We start from the raw sequence: 16,765 nt of genomic DNA on the forward strand, positions 1-16,765 counted from the left end.
ACGGTACGTCTGCCACCCAAGGGATGGACTAGCTAAGCCTATGGCCTAAGGGGCCTGCTTCAAGAGGGAGCAGGGCAGCATAAGTTGGTGAAGGATGAAAGAGACCCTGTGAGAGAGGGTGGAGTCTGAGTCCCAAGTGAGAGGTGGGCAGTACGAATGTGCATGTGACTGAGGCCTGACAGCGTGGCCTAAGCTTGCTCCGGCTGTAGGCCAGGAGGACTGTAACATCCAGATGCCATCTGCGAGGCATGGGCTGCAGTGTAGGGGAGGTACAGAGCTGCAGATAGCAACCCCTGACATTGGGGAAGTAAATGGGCAGCCTCCCGCCTAATTAAGATCGATTAATTAATAACAAGGCACAGCAGGTGAGTAAAGTGGGGGGCGTGCCCAAAGACAAGTGGGGCAACTAGCACTGTGGCTAGTCAGGGAGTCCCACTGTGCTACAATATACAAAGAAAAAAAATCAGGGGCTGAGAGCATAGCTCAGTGGTATGGTGTTCAACTGTAGATCAAAAAGTCTCCAGTTCAAATTAGGGTGCTCCCTCTCTATGTTCCTTGCTGTTGGATACCTCTTGGGTTGGGTAGGTGATCACCCCAGTTTCCTAGGTATGATTGTTGGCCCTTGTGATTCTGAGGGAATTAGGGGTTAAGTTAGGGATACTTTCCTATCATGGCAGGAAAAAAACAGAAGGCTACCTACATCCCAGCAGAGAAACTGTGGGAAAGAATGGGATACGCTTTGATAGCAGTGATGGGGTGGAAATGGTGGGCAAGATAGTGCTTCTTCTTTGCACCTCAAGCAAAACCAAGGGGCAAATTAGGTAATATTCACTGTGGACACCTGTCAAGTGGATGATGGTGGGCAAATGTGAAAGGCTCATACCTGAAGTAATGTTCATGGAGACTTCGTTGCATGTCTTTAGCCCAGAGGTCGAGATTGCGTGTCCAAATGGAGATAATGGAATCAGAGAAGGAGCGAGGCCAAAGCTTACCTTACAGTGTGCATAGTGGTTCAGTGACAAAGTGAGGAACCATTTACGTAGAAGGAAGAAGGAGGTGTAGTGAGGTAGTTTTAAGATGATAGGTGGTGAGGCCAAACATTTCTTTTAATAATTAGGAACAGGGCTATAGAAGGCTGTTACACCATGAAATAAAAACATCAGAGTCTCTGAGGTGTATAAACATGACAGACACCATACCTCCAAACCTGCATCCCAATCATGCAATACCATCCCCTTTCCCAGGGCCCCTGCAAGACATTGCTACACCCTTTGACTACTAAACAATGCCTAGATCCTGAAATTGCTTCTATCATAGCAAAATCATCCTGTTAGAAGCCCAACACTGACACACCCTTGAGGGGTCTGTACAACAGCCCCTGGTCCAGGGCTCCCCATGCCTCCTACCACACACTCAAACTCCACTCCTGGACTACAGCCATGCTCTGAGCCCTCTCTCAATATCTGTTCAAAAAACGCAGCCTGTCCACCTTGGGTCTCCAAAACGTGCCCCCTTTCAATCATTCCACGGTTTTGCAGAAAAAGAACAGGAGTCTCAACCGCAACTGCTGAACAGTTGCTCTCTGCCTTTACTGTAGGTCTGAGCAAGACCTGTTTCGGTGCCAGGCAGCCAGGTCCTGATCCTCACATGAACCCAACAGCATCCCACACCTTCCAGCAGCTTCTCCAAGCAGGTTAGTAGCAAGCCCTCACTCTCTCCCTACAAGGGCAGCCAAGATTCACCAACAGAGCCCCTACATTGCCCTTGAAGCCACAATGGCCAACCATCACAGACAAAAATGCAGGAGGATAGGGATGGCCACCTGGGCTGCCCCAGAGGTACCCAACCCCAGGCAACATAAAGAGGGAGCACCCAGATTTGGACTGGGGACCTCTTGATCTGCACTCAAATGCTCCGCCACTGACCTATGCTTCCAAGTTAAGGCAGCCCAGCGCCTTCTGCACACCTTGCCACGTTCACTACAGGCACGCAGGCTAGGCTTCTCCCAATGCCAAGAGCTGGCTGGTAGTGGCCAGAGGCATAGACCTGGCGCTTCAGGGCTTGTCCTGTCTCTGTTGTGGCTTTGCCAGTCCAGGAGATTACCTAGAACAATGCTAAGAATGGGCCCCACTCCCACAGCCACACAGGCAAGCCCCTTCTGCCTGTCAACACATGGGCCATCCTGGCTGCACATGACAGGCTCCAGACCTCCCAGCACATGGCCCAATGGCCCCATACCCTCCCCTTGCCCAGGGGCCCGCCAAGAGATGGCCCCACCCTCAGCCATGTGAGCAAAGTACGGCTCCCTGGACTGCTTCTACCAGTGCAAAGCCATCCTGCTTAGGAGCCGAACACTGACACACCCTTGAAGGGGTCTGTACAACAGACTCTGGTCCTGCGTTTCCCATCCCTCCACCCACACAAGCAAACTCCACTCATGGACTACAGCCATGCTCTAAGCCCTCTCTCAATATCTGTTCACATAACACGGCCCCTCCATCCTGGGTCACCAAAATGCGCCCTCTGTCAACCACTCCACGGCTTTGCAGAACAAGAACTGGAGTCTGAACCGCAACTGCTGCACAGTTGCTCTCTGCCTTTACTGTAGGCCTGAGCAACACCTGCTTTGGTGCCAGGCAGCCAGGTCCTGGGCCCACAGAAACCCAACAGCATCCCACACCTTCCAGCAGCTTCTCTGAGCAGGCTAGTAGCAAGCCTTCACTCTCTCCTTACAGGGGCAGCCAAGACTCACCAACACAGCCCCTACATTGCCCTTGAAGCCACAATGGCCAACCACCACACACAGGAATGCAAGAGGATAGGGATGGCCACCTGGGCTGCCCCAGAGGTATCCAACCCCAGGCAACATGAAGAGGGAACACCCACATTTGGACTGGGGACTTCTTGATCTGCACTCAAATGCTCTGCCACTGAGCTATGCGCCCAAGTTGGGGCAGCCCTTTGAGTAAAACCATACCAATTCCCTTCTGTGCCGCCGTGATGAACTTATAGGCAGCCACAAGGTCGCCTCTCAACCTTCTCTTGCGGAGGCTGAAGAGGTCCAGGTGCCCCAGTCTCTCCTCATAGGGCTTGGCCTGTAAGCCTTTAACCATACGAGTGGCCCTTCTCTGGACCCTCTCCAGGTTATCCGCATCCCTCTTGAAGCGCGGCACCCAAAATTGCACACAGTATTCCAACGGCAGTCTCACCAGCGCCCGATAGAGGGGAAGTATCACCTCCTTGGTTCTGTTCGTCATGCATCTGCTGATGCACGATAAAGTGCCATTACCTTTCCTCATGACTTTTTTTGTCACACTGACGACTCATGTCCCTTTCCGCTTCCTGCTACCAAGCAGGTCATTTCCTAGGCAGTAGGTATGCTGGACATTTTTCCTCCCTAGGTGCAGCACTTTGCATTTCTCCTTGTTGAACTGCATTCTGTTGTTTTCTGCCCATTTGTCCAACCTATCCAGGTCTGCTTGTATTTGTTCCCTGCCCTCCGGTGTGTCCACCTCTCCCCACAGTTTTGTGTCATCTGCAAACTTGGACAGAGTACACTTCATTCCCTCGTCCAAGTCGCTGATGAAGACATTGAAGAGTATCGGTCCAAGGTCCGAGCCCTGCGGTACCCCACTGCCCACACCCTTCCAGGTCGATACCGACCCACCCACTATGACTCTCTGGGTATGACCCTCTAGCCAATTCGCCACCCACCAGACCGTGCAGTCATCCAAGTCACAGCCTCTTAACTTGTTCACCAGTATGGTGTGGGATACCGTATCGAAGGCCTTCCTGAAATCTAAGTAAATGACGTCAACCCCTACTCCTGCGTCCAGGTATTTTGTAACCTGGTCATAAAAAGAGACTAGATTAGTCAGGCATGATCTACCTGCTACGAACCCGTGCTGGTTTCCCCTCAGCATAATTTTTCCTGCCGGGCTCTCGCAAATGTGAGCCTTGATCATTTTTTTTAAGACTTTGCCTAGGACGGAGGTGAGACTGACTGGCCCATAGTTGCCTGGGTCCTCCTTCCTCCCCTTCTTGAAAATGGGTACCACATTGGCCCTTTCCCAGTCCTCCGGGACCTGACCCGTGCGCCACGAGTGTTCAAATATTCCTGCCAGTGGCTGTGCAATGACGTCAGCCAGTGCCTTCAGTACCCTCGGATGGAGCTTATCTGGGCCAGCCGACTTGAACGCATCCACTTCCTCCATGTGCTTCTGCACCACCTCAGGGTCTACGCTTGGTAGTCTGGAGCCCTGCTGCTGCCTCTCTACAATCCCATTGAGAGACTTGTCTTGCCCCTCGCTTAGGAACACTGAGGCAAAGAACTCACTGAGGAGTTCAGCCTTGTCCCCCCTGTCCGTCACCAATTGCTTCTGCCCATTTAGTAGAGGTCCTATTCCACCCTGGGCCCTCCTTTTACTCCCTATATATCTAAAAAAACAAATTTTTGTTATCCTTAACTTGGGATGCCATCCTCAGCTCCATGGTAGCTTTGACCCATCTAACTGCCTCCCTGCAAGCGTGAGCAGAGGAGGCATACTCCTCTTTAGTAATCTCTCCCTGATTCCACTTGTTATGTGCCCCCCTTCTTACCCGTAGGCTGCTCTGGATTTCTCTGGTCAGCCAAGGAAGCCTCTTGGCCCCTTTCTCCCTTTTTCCCTGCATCGGGATCGTCTCCCTCTGTGCCCGAAGGATCATTTCTTGAAGGCACAGCCACCCTTCTTGGGCTCCCATCTCTTAAAATCTCTTACTCCTCAGTGCATCCTTGACTAAATGCCTGAGTTAATTGAAATCAGCTTTCCTAAAGTCTAGCACTTTCACCCTACTAGTTACCTTACCGACTTGACGTCTTCTGATGAAGCTGCCTGGCTCCATTGCCAGGCAGCCAGGCCCTGGGCCCCACAGGAATCACAACAGCATACTTCACCTTCCAACAGCTACTCTCAGCTGGCCAGTAGCAGGCCATCACTCTCTCTCTACAGGGGAAGGCAAAGCTCAACAACACAGGCCCTACAGTGTCCTTGAAGCCACAATGGTCAGGCACCACACACAGGAGTGCAGGAGGATAGGGCTGGCCATCTGGCCTGTCCCAGAGGTAACCAACCCCTGGCAACATAAAGAGGGAGCACCCAGATTTGAACTGGGGACCTCTTGATCTGCAGTCAAATGCTCTGCCACTGAGCTATGCTCCCAAGTTGGGGCAGTCCTTCGTCCTGCCCCTTTCGCACACCTTGCCACGTTCACTTCAGGCACCCAGGCTAGGCTTGCCCAAGTGCCAAGTCCTGGCTGGTAGTGGCAGGAGGCATAGGCCTGGGGTTTCAGGGCTTGTCCTGTCTCTGTTGTGCCTTTGCCTTTCCAGGGGATCAGGTAGAACAATGCTGAGAATGGTCCCCCTCGAATAGTTCCACAGCCATGCCCCTTCTGCCTTTCAACTCACAGGCCTGGTGTCTGCAAATGACAGGCTCCAGATCTCTGGGCACATGGTCCAATGGCCCCATATCTTCCCCTTTCCCAGAGGCCTAGCAAAAAAAGGGCCCCACCCTCAGCCACGTGAAACAAAGTTTTGCTCCCTGTACTGCTCCTACCAGTGCAAAGTCATCCTGCTTAGAAGTCCGAGACTGACAAAACCTTGAAGGGGTCTGTACAACAGCCCCTGGTCCTGGGCTGCCCATCCCTCCACCCACACAAGCAAACTCCGCTCCTGGACTACAGCCATGCTCTGAGCCCTCTCTCGGTATCTGTTCACATAACACAGCCCCTCCATATTGGGTCTCTAAAACGCGCCCCCTATCAACCACTCCACGGCTTTGCAGAACAAGAACAGGAGGCTCCACCGCAACTGCTGCACATCACTCTCTGCCTTTACTGTAGGCCTGAGCAAGACCTGCTTCTGTGCCAGGCAGCCAGGTCTTGAGCCCACAGGAACCCAACAGCATCGCAGACCTCCCAGTAAGCCTTCACTCTCTCCCTACAGGGGCAGCCAAGATTCACCAACACAGCCCCTACATTGATCTTGAAGCCACAATGGCCAAACACCATGCACAGGAGTGCAGGAGGATAGGGCTGGCCATCTGGGCTTTCCCAGAGGAAACCAACCCCTGGCAACATAAACAGGGAGCACCCATTTTTGAACTGGGGACCTCTTGATCTGCACTCAAATGCTCTGCCACTGAGCTATGCTCCCATGTTGGGTCAGCTGTTTGCCCTGCCCCTTTCGCACACCTTGCCAGATTCACTACAGGCACGCAGGCTAGGCTTGTCCCAGTGCCAAGACCTGGCCGGTAGCGGCAGGTGGCATAGGCCTGGGGCTTCCGGGCTTGTCTTGTCTCTGTTGTGGCTTTGCCAGTCCAGGGTATTAGCTAGAACAATGCTGAGAACGGCCCCCCTCCCACAGCCCCACAGCCATGCCCCTTCTGCCTGTCAACACATGGGCCATCCTGGCTGCACATGACAGGCTCCAGACCTCCCAGCACATGGGCCAATGTCCCCATACCTTCCCCTTTCTCAGGGGCCTGCAAGAAATGGCCCCACCCTCAGCCATGTGAACAAAGTTTGGCTCTCTCTACTGCTTGTACCAGTGCAAAGCCATCATGCTTAGAAGCCCAACAGTGAACCTCCCTTTAAGGGGTCTGTACAACAGCCCCTGTTCCTGGGCTGCCCATGCCTCCACCTACACATGCAAGCTCCACTCCTGGACTACAGCCATGCTCTGAGCTCTATCTTGATATCCATTCATAAAACGTGGTCCTTCCATCCTGGGTCTCCAAAACGCGCCCCATGTCAACCACTACACAGCTTTGCAGAACAAGAGCAGGAGTCTCAACCGGAACTGCTGCACAGTTGCTCTCTGCCTTTACTGTAGGCCTGAGCAAGAACTGCTTCATTTCCAGGCAGCCAGGCCCTGATCCTCACATGAACCCAACAGCATCCCACACCTTCCAGCAGCTTCTCCAAGCAGGTTAGTAGCAAGCCCTCACTCTCTCCCTACAAGGGCAGCCAAGATTCACCAACAGAGCCCCTACATTGCCCTTGAAGCCACAATGGCCAACCATCACAGACAAAAATGCAGGAGGATAGGGATGGCCACCTGGGCTGCCCCAGAGGTACCCAACCCCAGGCAACATAAAGAGGGAGCACCCAGATTTGGACTGGGGACCTCTTGATCTGCACTCAAATGCTCCGCCACTGACCTATGCTTCCAAGTTAAGGCAGCCCAGCGCCTTCTGCACACCTTGCCACGTTCACTACAGGCACGCAGGCTAGGCTTCTCCCAATGCCAAGAGCTGGCTGGTAGTGGCCAGAGGCATAGACCTGGCGCTTCAGGGCTTGTCCTGTCTCTGTTGTGGCTTTGCCAGTCCAGGAGATTACCTAGAACAATGCTAAGAATGGGCCCCACTCCCACAGCCACACAGGCAAGCCCCTTCTGCCTGTCAACACATGGGCCATCCTGGCTGCACATGACAGGCTCCAGACCTCCCAGCACATGGCCCAATGGCCCCATACCCTCCCCTTGCCCAGGGGCCCGCCAAGAGATGGCCCCACCCTCAGCCATGTGAGCAAAGTACGGCTCCCTGGACTGCTTCTACCAGTGCAAAGCCATCCTGCTTAGGAGCCGAACACTGACACACCCTTGAAGGGGTCTGTACAACAGACTCTGGTCCTGCGTTTCCCATCCCTCCACCCACACAAGCAAACTCCACTCATGGACTACAGCCATGCTCTAAGCCCTCTCTCAATATCTGTTCACATAACACGGCCCCTCCATCCTGGGTCACCAAAATGCGCCCTCTGTCAACCACTCCACGGCTTTGCAGAACAAGAACTGGAGTCTGAACCGCAACTGCTGCACAGTTGCTCTCTGCCTTTACTGTAGGCCTGAGCAACACCTGCTTTGGTGCCAGGCAGCCAGGTCCTGGGCCCACAGAAACCCAACAGCATCCCACACCTTCCAGCAGCTTCTCTGAGCAGGCTAGTAGCAAGCCTTCACTCTCTCCTTACAGGGGCAGCCAAGACTCACCAACACAGCCCCTACATTGCCCTTGAAGCCACAATGGCCAACCACCACACACAGGAATGCAAGAGGATAGGGATGGCCACCTGGGCTGCCCCAGAGGTATCCAACCCCAGGCAACATGAAGAGGGAACACCCACATTTGGACTGGGGACTTCTTGATCTGCACTCAAATGCTCTGCCACTGAGCTATGCGCCCAAGTTGGGGCAGCCCTTTGAGTAAAACCATACCAATTCCCTTCTGTGCCGCCGTGATGAACTTATAGGCAGCCACAAGGTCGCCTCTCAACCTTCTCTTGCGGAGGCTGAAGAGGTCCAGGTGCCCCAGTCTCTCCTCATAGGGCTTGGCCTGTAAGCCTTTAACCATACGAGTGGCCCTTCTCTGGACCCTCTCCAGGTTATCCGCATCCCTCTTGAAGCGCGGCACCCAAAATTGCACACAGTATTCCAACGGCAGTCTCACCAGCGCCCGATAGAGGGGAAGTATCACCTCCTTGGTTCTGTTCGTCATGCATCTGCTGATGCACGATAAAGTGCCATTACCTTTCCTCATGACTTTTTTTGTCACACTGACGACTCATGTCCCTTTCCGCTTCCTGCTACCAAGCAGGTCATTTCCTAGGCAGTAGGTATGCTGGACATTTTTCCTCCCTAGGTGCAGCACTTTGCATTTCTCCTTGTTGAACTGCATTCTGTTGTTTTCTGCCCATTTGTCCAACCTATCCAGGTCTGCTTGTATTTGTTCCCTGCCCTCCGGTGTGTCCACCTCTCCCCACAGTTTTGTGTCATCTGCAAACTTGGACAGAGTACACTTCATTCCCTCGTCCAAGTCGCTGATGAAGACATTGAAGAGTATCGGTCCAAGGTCCGAGCCCTGCGGTACCCCACTGCCCACACCCTTCCAGGTCGATACCGACCCACCCACTATGACTCTCTGGGTATGACCCTCTAGCCAATTCGCCACCCACCAGACCGTGCAGTCATCCAAGTCACAGCCTCTTAACTTGTTCACCAGTATGGTGTGGGATACCGTATCGAAGGCCTTCCTGAAATCTAAGTAAATGACGTCAACCCCTACTCCTGCGTCCAGGTATTTTGTAACCTGGTCATAAAAAGAGACTAGATTAGTCAGGCATGATCTACCTGCTACGAACCCGTGCTGGTTTCCCCTCAGCATAATTTTTCCTGCCGGGCTCTCGCAAATGTGAGCCTTGATCATTTTTTTTAAGACTTTGCCTAGGACGGAGGTGAGACTGACTGGCCCATAGTTGCCTGGGTCCTCCTTCCTCCCCTTCTTGAAAATGGGTACCACATTGGCCCTTTCCCAGTCCTCCGGGACCTGACCCGTGCGCCACGAGTGTTCAAATATTCCTGCCAGTGGCTGTGCAATGACGTCAGCCAGTGCCTTCAGTACCCTCGGATGGAGCTTATCTGGGCCAGCCGACTTGAACGCATCCACTTCCTCCATGTGCTTCTGCACCACCTCAGGGTCTACGCTTGGTAGTCTGGAGCCCTGCTGCTGCCTCTCTACAATCCCATTGAGAGACTTGTCTTGCCCCTCGCTTAGGAACACTGAGGCAAAGAACTCACTGAGGAGTTCAGCCTTGTCCCCCCTGTCCGTCACCAATTGCTTCTGCCCATTTAGTAGAGGTCCTATTCCACCCTGGGCCCTCCTTTTACTCCCTATATATCTAAAAAAACAATTTTTTGTTATCCTTAACTTGGGATGCCATCCTCAGCTCCATGGTAGCTTTGACCCATCTAACTGCCTCCCTGCAAGCGTGAGCAGAGGAGGCATACTCCTCTTTAGTAATCTCTCCCTGATTCCACTTGTTATGTGCCCCCCTTCTTACCCGTAGGCTGCTCTGGATTTCTCTGGTCAGCCAAGGAAGCCTCTTGGCCCCTTTCTCCCTTTTTCCCTGCATCGGGATCGTCTCCCTCTGTGCCCGAAGGATCATTTCTTGAAGGCACAGCCACCCTTCTTGGGCTCCCATCTCTTAAAATCTCTTACTCCTCAGTGCATCCTTGACTAAATGCCTGAGTTAATTGAAATCAGCTTTCCTAAAGTCTAGCACTTTCACCCTACTAGTTACCTTACCGACTTGACGTCTTCTGATGAAGCTGCCTGGCTCCATTGCCAGGCAGCCAGGCCCTGGGCCCCACAGGAATCACAACAGCATACTTCACCTTCCAACAGCTACTCTCAGCTGGCCAGTAGCAGGCCATCACTCTCTCTCTACAGGGGAAGGCAAAGCTCAACAACACAGGCCCTACAGTGTCCTTGAAGCCACAATGGTCAGGCACCACACACAGGAGTGCAGGAGGATAGGGCTGGCCATCTGGCCTGTCCCAGAGGTAACCAACCCCTGGCAACATAAAGAGGGAGCACCCAGATTTGAACTGGGGACCTCTTGATCTGCAGTCAAATGCTCTGCCACTGAGCTATGCTCCCAAGTTGGGGCAGTCCTTCGTCCTGCCCCTTTCGCACACCTTGCCACGTTCACTTCAGGCACCCAGGCTAGGCTTGCCCAAGTGCCAAGTCCTGGCTGGTAGTGGCAGGAGGCATAGGCCTGGGGTTTCAGGGCTTGTCCTGTCTCTGTTGTGCCTTTGCCTTTCCAGGGGATCAGGTAGAACAATGCTGAGAATGGTCCCCCTCGAATAGTTCCACAGCCATGCCCCTTCTGCCTTTCAACTCACAGGCCTGGTGTCTGCAAATGACAGGCTCCAGATCTCTGGGCACATGGTCCAATGGCCCCATATCTTCCCCTTTCCCAGAGGCCTAGCAAAAAAAGGGCCCCACCCTCAGCCACGTGAAACAAAGTTTTGCTCCCTGTACTGCTCCTACCAGTGCAAAGTCATCCTGCTTAGAAGTCCGAGACTGACAAAACCTTGAAGGGGTCTGTACAACAGCCCCTGGTCCTGGGCTGCCCATCCCTCCACCCACACAAGCAAACTCCGCTCCTGGACTACAGCCATGCTCTGAGCCCTCTCTCGGTATCTGTTCACATAACACAGCCCCTCCATATTGGGTCTCTAAAACGCGCCCCCTATCAACCACTCCACGGCTTTGCAGAACAAGAACAGGAGGCTCCACCGCAACTGCTGCACATCACTCTCTGCCTTTACTGTAGGCCTGAGCAAGACCTGCTTCTGTGCCAGGCAGCCAGGTCTTGAGCCCACAGGAACCCAACAGCATCGCAGACCTCCCAGTAAGCCTTCACTCTCTCCCTACAGGGGCAGCCAAGATTCACCAACACAGCCCCTACATTGATCTTGAAGCCACAATGGCCAAACACCATGCACAGGAGTGCAGGAGGATAGGGCTGGCCATCTGGGCTTTCCCAGAGGAAACCAACCCCTGGCAACATAAACAGGGAGCACCCATTTTTGAACTGGGGACCTCTTGATCTGCACTCAAATGCTCTGCCACTGAGCTATGCTCCCATGTTGGGTCAGCTGTTTGCCCTGCCCCTTTCGCACACCTTGCCAGATTCACTACAGGCACGCAGGCTAGGCTTGTCCCAGTGCCAAGACCTGGCCGGTAGCGGCAGGTGGCATAGGCCTGGGGCTTCCGGGCTTGTCTTGTCTCTGTTGTGGCTTTGCCAGTCCAGGGTATTAGCTAGAACAATGCTGAGAACGGCCCCCCTCCCACAGCCCCACAGCCATGCCCCTTCTGCCTGTCAACACATGGGCCATCCTGGCTGCACATGACAGGCTCCAGACCTCCCAGCACATGGGCCAATGTCCCCATACCTTCCCCTTTCTCAGGGGCCTGCAAGAAATGGCCCCACCCTCAGCCATGTGAACAAAGTTTGGCTCTCTCTACTGCTTGTACCAGTGCAAAGCCATCATGCTTAGAAGCCCAACAGTGAACCTCCCTTTAAGGGGTCTGTACAACAGCCCCTGTTCCTGGGCTGCCCATGCCTCCACCTACACATGCAAGCTCCACTCCTGGACTACAGCCATGCTCTGAGCTCTATCTTGATATCCATTCATAAAACGTGGTCCTTCCATCCTGGGTCTCCAAAACGCGCCCCATGTCAACCACTACACAGCTTTGCAGAACAAGAGCAGGAGTCTCAACCGGAACTGCTGCACAGTTGCTCTCTGCCTTTACTGTAGGCCTGAGCAAGAACTGCTTCATTTCCAGGCAGCCAGGCCCTGATCCTCACATGAACCCAACAGCATCCCACACCTTCCAGCAGCTTCTCCAAGCAGGTTAGTAGCAAGCCCTCACTCTCTCCCTACAAGGGCAGCCAAGATTCACCAACAGAGCCCCTACATTGCCCTTGAAGCCACAATGGCCAACCATCACAGACAAAAATGCAGGAGGATAGGGATGGCCACCTGGGCTGCCCCAGAGGTACCCAACCCCAGGCAACATAAAGAGGGAGCACCCAGATTTGGACTGGGGACCTCTTGATCTGCACTCAAATGCTCCGCCACTGACCTATGCTTCCAAGTTAAGGCAGCCCAGCGCCTTCTGCACACCTTGCCACGTTCACTACAGGCACGCAGGCTAGGCTTCTCCCAATGCCAAGAGCTGGCTGGTAGTGGCCAGAGGCATAGACCTGGCGCTTCAGGGCTTGTCCTGTCTCTGTTGTGGCTTTGCCAGTCCAGGAGATTACCTAGAACAATGCTAAGAATGGGCCCCACTCCCACAGCCACACAGGCAAGCCCCTTCTGCCTGTCAACACATGGGCCATCCTGGCTGCACATGACAGGCTCCAGACCTCCCAGCACATGGCCCAATGGCCCCATACCCTCCCCTTGCCCAGGGGCCCGCCAAGAGATGGCCCCACCCTCAGCCATGTGAGCAAAGTACGGCTCCCTGGACTGCTTCTACCAGTGCAAAGCCATCCTGCTTAGGAGCCGAACACTGACACACCCTTGAAGGGGTCTGTACAACAGACTCTGGTCCTGCGTTTCCCATCCCTCCACCCACACAAGCAAACTCCACTCATGGACTACAGCCATGCTCTAAGCCCTCTCTCAATATCTGTTCACATAACACGGCCCCTCCATCCTGGGTCACCAAAATGCGCCCTCTGTCAACCACTCCACGGCTTTGCAGAACAAGAACTGGAGTCTGAACCGCAACTGCTGCACAGTTGCTCTCTGCCTTTACTGTAGGCCTGAGCAACACCTGCTTTGGTGCCAGGCAGCCAGGTCCTGGGCCCACAGAAACCCAACAGCATCCCACACCTTCCAGCAGCTTCTCTGAGCAGGCTAGTAGCAAGCCTTCACTCTCTCCTTACAGGGGCAGCCAAGACTCACCAACACAGCCCCTACATTGCCCTTGAAGCCACAATGGCCAACCACCACACACAGGAATGCAAGAGGATAGGGATGGCCACCTGGGCTGCCCCAGAGGTATCCAACCCCAGGCAACATGAAGAGGGAACACCCACATTTGGACTGGGGACTTCTTGATCTGCACTCAAATGCTCTGCCACTGAGCTATGCGCCCAAGTTGGGGCAGCCCTTTGAGTAAAACCATACCAATTCCCTTCTGTGCCGCCGTGATGAACTTATAGGCAGCCACAAGGTTCGCCTTCTCTTGCGGAGGCTGAAGAGGTCCAGGTGCCCCAGTCTCTCCTCATAGGGCTTGGCCTGTAAGCCTTTAACCATACGAGTGGCCCTTCTCTGGACCCTCTCCAGGTTATCCGCATCCCTCTTGAAGCGCGGCACCCAAAATTGCACACAGTATTCCAACGGCAGTCTCACCAGCGCCCGATAGAGGGGAAGTATCACCTCCTTGGTTCTGTTCGTCATGCATCTGCTGATGCACGATAAAGTGCCATTACCTTTCCTCATGACTTTTTTTGTCACACTGACGACTCATGTCCCTTTCCGCTTCCTGCTACCAAGCAGGTCATTTCCTAGGCAGTAGGTATGCTGGACATTTTTCCTCCCTAGGTGCAGCACTTTGCATTTCTCCTTGTTGAACTGCATTCTGTTGTTTTCTGCCCATTTGTCCAACCTATCCAGGTCTGCTTGTATTTGTTCCCTGCCCTCCGGTGTGTCCACCTCTCCCCACAGTTTTGTGTCATCTGCAAACTTGGACAGAGTACACTTCATTCCCTCGTCCAAGTCGCTGATGAAGACATTGAAGAGTATCGGTCCAAGGTCCGAGCCCTGCGGTACCCCACTGCCCACACCCTTCCAGGTCGATACCGACCCACCCACTATGACTCTCTGGGTATGACCCTCTAGCCAATTCGCCACCCACCAGACCGTGCAGTCATCCAAGTCACAGCCTCTTAACTTGTTCACCAGTATGGTGTGGGATACCGTATCGAAGGCCTTCCTGAAATCTAAGTAAATGACGTCAACCCCTACTCCTGCGTCCAGGTATTTTGTAACCTGGTCATAAAAAGAGACTAGATTAGTCAGGCATGATCTACCTGCTACGAACCCGTGCTGGTTTCCCCTCAGCATAATTTTTCCTGCCGGGCTCTCGCAAATGTGAGCCTTGATCATTTTTTTTAAGACTTTGCCTAGGACGGAGGTGAGACTGACTGGCCCATAGTTGCCTGGGTCCTCCTTCCTCCCCTTCTTGAAAATGGGTACCACATTGGCCCTTTCCCAGTCCTCCGGGACCTGACCCGTGCGCCACGAGTGTTCAAATATTCCTGCCAGTGGCTGTGCAATGACGTCAGCCAGTGCCTTCAGTACCCTCGGATGGAGCTTATCTGGGCCAGCCGACTTGAACGCATCCACTTCCTCCATGTGCTTCTGCACCACCTCAGGGTCTACGCTTGGTAGTCTGGAGCCCTGCTGCTGCCTCTCTACAATCCCATTGAGAGACTTGTCTTGCCCCTCGCTTAGGAACACTGAGGCAAAGAACTCACTGAGGAGTTCAGCCTTGTCCCCCCTGTCCGTCACCAATTGCTTCTGCCCATTTAGTAGAGGTCCTATTCCACCCTGGGCCCTCCTTTTACTCCCTATATATCTAAAAAAACAATTTTTTGTTATCCTTAACTTGGGATGCCATCCTCAGCTCCATGGTAGCTTTGACCCATCTAACTGCCTCCCTGCAAGCGTGAGCAGAGGAGGCATACTCCTCTTTAGTAATCTCTCCCTGATTCCACTTGTTATGTGCCCCCCTTCTTACCCGTAGGCTGCTCTGGATTTCTCTGGTCAGCCAAGGAAGCCTCTTGGCCCCTTTCTCCCTTTTTCCCTGCATCGGGATCGTCTCCCTCTGTGCCCGAAGGATCATTTCTTGAAGGCACAGCCACCCTTCTTGGGCTCCCATCTCTTAAAATCTCTTACTCCTCAGTGCATCCTTGACTAAATGCCTGAGTTAATTGAAATCAGCTTTCCTAAAGTCTAGCACTTTCACCCTACTAGTTACCTTACCGACTTGACGTCTTCTGATGAAGCTGCCTGGCTCCATTGCCAGGCAGCCAGGCCCTGGGCCCCACAGGAATCACAACAGCATACTTCACCTTCCAACAGCTACTCTCAGCTGGCCAGTAGCAGGCCATCACTCTCTCTCTACAGGGGAAGGCAAAGCTCAACAACACAGGCCCTACAGTGTCCTTGAAGCCACAATGGTCAGGCACCACACACAGGAGTGCAGGAGGATAGGGCTGGCCATCTGGCCTGTCCCAGAGGTAACCAACCCCTGGCAACATAAAGAGGGAGCACCCAGATTTGAACTGGGGACCTCTTGATCTGCAGTCAAATGCTCTGCCACTGAGCTATGCTCCCAAGTTGGGGCAGTCCTTCGTCCTGCCCCTTTCGCACACCTTGCCACGTTCACTTCAGGCACCCAGGCTAGGCTTGCCCAAGTGCCAAGTCCTGGCTGGTAGTGGCAGGAGGCATAGGCCTGGGGTTTCAGGGCTTGTCCTGTCTCTGTTGTGCCTTTGCCTTTCCAGGGGATCAGGTAGAACAATGCTGAGAATGGTCCCCCTCGAATAGTTCCACAGCCATGCCCCTTCTGCCTTTCAACTCACAGGCCTGGTGTCTGCAAATGACAGGCTCCAGATCTCTGGGCACATGGTCCAATGGCCCCATATCTTCCCCTTTCCCAGAGGCCTAGCAAAAAAAGGGCCCCACCCTCAGCCACGTGAAACAAAGTTTTGCTCCCTGTACTGCTCCTACCAGTGCAAAGTCATCCTGCTTAGAAGTCCGAGACTGACAAAACCTTGAAGGGGTCTGTACAACAGCCCCTGGTCCTGGGCTGCCCATCCCTCCACCCACACAAGCAAACTCCGCTCCTGGACTACAGCCATGCTCTGAGCCCTCTCTCGGTATCTGTTCACATAACACAGCCCCTCCATATTGGGTCTCTAAAACGCGCCCCCTATCAACCACTCCACGGCTTTGCAGAACAAGAACAGGAGGCTCCACCGCAACTGCTGCACATCACTCTCTGCCTTTACTGTAGGCCTGAGCAAGACCTGCTTCTGTGCCAGGCAGCCAGGTCTTGAGCCCACAGGAACCCAACAGCATCGCAGACCTCCCAGTAAGCCTTCACTCTCTCCCTACAGGGGCAGCCAAGATTCACCAACACAGCCCCTACATTGATCTTGAAGCCACAATGGCCAAACACCATGCACAGGAGTGCAGGAGGATAGGGCTGGCCATCTGGGCTTTCCCAGAGGAAACCAACCCCTGGCAACATAAACAGGGAGCACCCATTTTTGAACTGGGGACCTCTTGATCTGCACTCAAATGCTCTGCCACTGAGCTATGCTCCCATGTTGGGTCAGCTGTTTGCCCTGCCCCTTTCGCACACCT

General features: G+C 53.8%; 3 non-coding genes across 3 annotated transcripts; all 3 read right to left on the bottom strand.

Moving 5' to 3' along the window:
- Positions 1-5,126: 5,126 nt before the first annotated feature.
- Positions 5,127-5,198, bottom strand: TRNAC-GCA (transfer RNA cysteine (anticodon GCA)). Its single transcript has one exon. It is a non-coding gene; the product is annotated as a tRNA-Cys (tRNA).
- A 5,199-nt stretch (positions 5,199-10,397) lies between these two features.
- TRNAC-GCA (transfer RNA cysteine (anticodon GCA)) lies at positions 10,398-10,469 on the bottom strand. The gene has a single exon. It is a non-coding gene; the product is annotated as a tRNA-Cys (tRNA).
- A 5,192-nt stretch (positions 10,470-15,661) lies between these two features.
- On the bottom strand, positions 15,662-15,733 carry TRNAC-GCA (transfer RNA cysteine (anticodon GCA)). Its single transcript has one exon. It is a non-coding gene; the product is annotated as a tRNA-Cys (tRNA).
- Positions 15,734-16,765: the final 1,032 nt, after the last annotated feature.

Source organism: Alligator mississippiensis, chromosome 2 (assembly GCF_030867095.1).
Source record: "Alligator mississippiensis isolate rAllMis1 chromosome 2, rAllMis1, whole genome shotgun sequence".
NCBI lineage: Eukaryota > Metazoa > Chordata > Crocodylia > Alligatoridae > Alligator > Alligator mississippiensis.